The sequence below is a fragment of the Epinephelus moara genome, chromosome 4, assembly GCF_006386435.1.
Source record: "Epinephelus moara isolate mb chromosome 4, YSFRI_EMoa_1.0, whole genome shotgun sequence".
Taxonomy (NCBI): Eukaryota; Metazoa; Chordata; class Actinopteri; order Perciformes; family Serranidae; genus Epinephelus; species Epinephelus moara.
The window spans coordinates 16,746,642-16,749,693 of NC_065509.1; positions in this window are offsets into that span (position 1 = coordinate 16,746,642).

A 3,052-nucleotide genomic window follows, 5' to 3' on the forward strand; every position below is an offset into this window, starting at 1 on the left:
TTCACTGTTATAATCATTAAAAAGCAAAAGCAGCATGTGTATACATTCAGTAGGCTATATCTTCAGTAGCTAGCTAGCTAACCCTACACTTTTCAGGGTATGATTTTGGTTTTAGAACAGGGAAGAAATGTGTAACTTTTTCCAGCCTCTCCAGGTAACGAGTATCATTAATACACGACGTGCCCCAGACACAACATTTTGCTGGAAATCCACAAAACCAGCCTGAAAATAAAGGAAATCTGAAATGATTGTATTACAGTAAATGGAGCACAGCTGTGTTGTTGTTGGACCCTGCTCTGAGCCGGCCCGATGCTAAATTATGATTGGTCAGTCTGCATCTAGGGGCGGGACTTAGCGAAGGGTCAATTGTAGTAAGGGAAGTAAGGGATAATGCTTGACGAGGTGTCCACTTTCAGGAATTAATGGATGGTTGCCTTCACAGAGTCCATTAGTTCTTGACAATGAACACCTCAAAGAATTTTATCCTGCGTATACCGTGGTCCGTGTCAAAGAAGAGACAGTAAGACCATTCATTTATATTTTCATGCGTCTTGCTGTGAAAATCTTTTGATTTTGATAATATCTCAGTTTCCCTGAAAACATCTGAGGGTTTGTCTAATACCTGCACCAAACATTACCATCCCATGAGGTTCTCATGAGATGGACTTGGCAACAGGAAACATTTCTAGTCTGCTGAGCTCAAAGAATCCTTTGGCTCAGCTATGAGCTAGAAAGCTAACATTACTGCGTAGGGCAGACAAACAGTAAATATAATTTGACAGTATGTTTGACAACGAGACGAGCTGGCTATTCAGCCATGTCACTGTCCCCATTTCAATATCAAGATTTTTCACAAACAGTGATAGCATAACTATGTAGCCCATGCACTGATTTAGAAACATGAGTTTCACTGGAACTACTTTGTTTCCATTACCAATTTCCATTATTAGTAATTAACGGACACCCTGCAGCCAATCATAAATGAGTATGTAACCAGACCATGGCATAATTTGGAAAATAAGTGAGGTGAATTTTCATCAGTAACATCCAAGTTTTAACATCAGGGCTGTTGTCTGGATAAGCAGTGTTCGTGTTCATGTTCACGTGAGTGTGTTTGCTACATCTGCTCATCCCCCTCTACCATTCCTGACAACTACAAAGGTCTCTTTCAACAAGGTTGCCACAGTGTTTGGGCGTCCATCCCACACAAAAAAGAGTGACTCAGTTTATGTAGCTCTCAGCTACAGTAGCTATCAGTCCATGGATTCACTGAAACCCAACTCAAAAGGAGTGTGATTAAATTGCCTTGTAGTAACATATATTAAGGTGGAAGATAAACAAATCTGCAGCACTAAAGAGGGTGAGGAAGAAGTCGGAGGTACTGAAGAACCTGATTCTCACTAACATGATTAAGTAGGACTTGTTGGCAGCTGGGTGTGTTACGTAACCTCGCCTTGATGATATATAAAAAGGAATGATGTGATTATGAGCATACGGCTGTGTAGATAGGATTCCATATTTCATGCTAAATAAAGCTTAAACTCTTTGCTACATGAAGTGTGTAAGGAACTCTTACTGCACTTCACTTTTAGCTGTTCTCAGGATGCCATTAGCTGATCCCTTCATGGTGGAGTTTGACATGATTAATATTCTGGAAAGGCAGCCATTATCTTGTTAATTAACACGATTCAAGGCCTTTAAAAAGCTTTACTTTTACACTTTAATTCTTTAGTAGGCTATTTATGAAGAGAAATAAGACTTTTTTTGGCTCTTAGAGGGAACAACTTAATTAGTGTGTTTAGGGGAATAAGGGCACACACTGTTTAGGCCTCACAAAGATCTACAGTAAGAGGTCTCAGTAAAGGAGCTACAGTATGTGTTTGTACACCAGGTTGTGTGGTGCATATTCCTAAAGCACTAAGATCACATTTAAACACACAGATATGACAGAGGAGGATGAAGGGGACACTTCCCCCTCAATATTTAGAACATGTGCATATGTCCCCTGAGTAAAAGCATTAAAGTAGTAGGGATTTTTGCTGTATAAATATCTACCAGAATGCAGGAAATTAAGGTTCTGATGCTCAAAATGTTCTAGTGGAGGACCTCATTTATTTCTGGGTCAGCCTACAAAAAACGTGAACTCTGCAGCAATCTTTCAACAGTAGAAACATTGAATGTTCTATTTAATGTAATCTAATCTGACTGAGAGCCAACCTGCTAAATAAGGTTAGTTTTTCTGGTTACTTTCCCACATTTTGGGAAATACGCTTATTAACTTTCTTGCTGAGAGCTGATGAGAAGATCAGTAATACTCTCATGTCTGTACAGTGAATATGAAGATAGAGCCAGTACACAGTTAGCTTATCTTAACATAAAGACTGCTATCAGCCAGGGAAACAGCTACCCGGCTCTGTCCAAAGTTAAAACAAAGTTAAACATCGTTAAATCTACAGCTATGCTAACAGTAACAATGCTATCATGCTGATGCTTAGCAAGGAATGTTCACTTTGTTCACCGTCTTAATTCATACAAAGTGCAAAACTACATGAAAAACTAACAATGGGAATATTGTACCGGATGCAGGGACTTCTGCTTCAATGGGGTCATAGAGTCCATATGAATGCCCCCTCCTGTGGTAGGTATTCACGATCAGTGTTGGGTAAGGGTTACTTTAAAAGTAATCAAAGTACGTTACTGCGTTACTTTTTAAAAAAGTAACCAGTTACTTTACTGCGTTACTCCCTGAGTAAAGTAACTTGATTACTTTAAAAGCACTTCCAACGTTACTCCCTGAGAAAAGTAACTCAAGCACTTTTAAAGTACTTTTGAGTATTCTACATTTCCTATTGGGCAATGGACCACAGGGCGCTAAGCCTACATTTTTTTTTGTCTCCAAAATTAAAGTTATGGACCACTTGCCCTTCACTGAGATCCAATTCTCCCATCACAGCCGTCACTTTGACCAGTAGAAACACAGAACGATCTGCTGCCGTAGACAACTGTATGACAACAACACCCCAGCATTTTTAATATTTCCTCTAGGGATGTT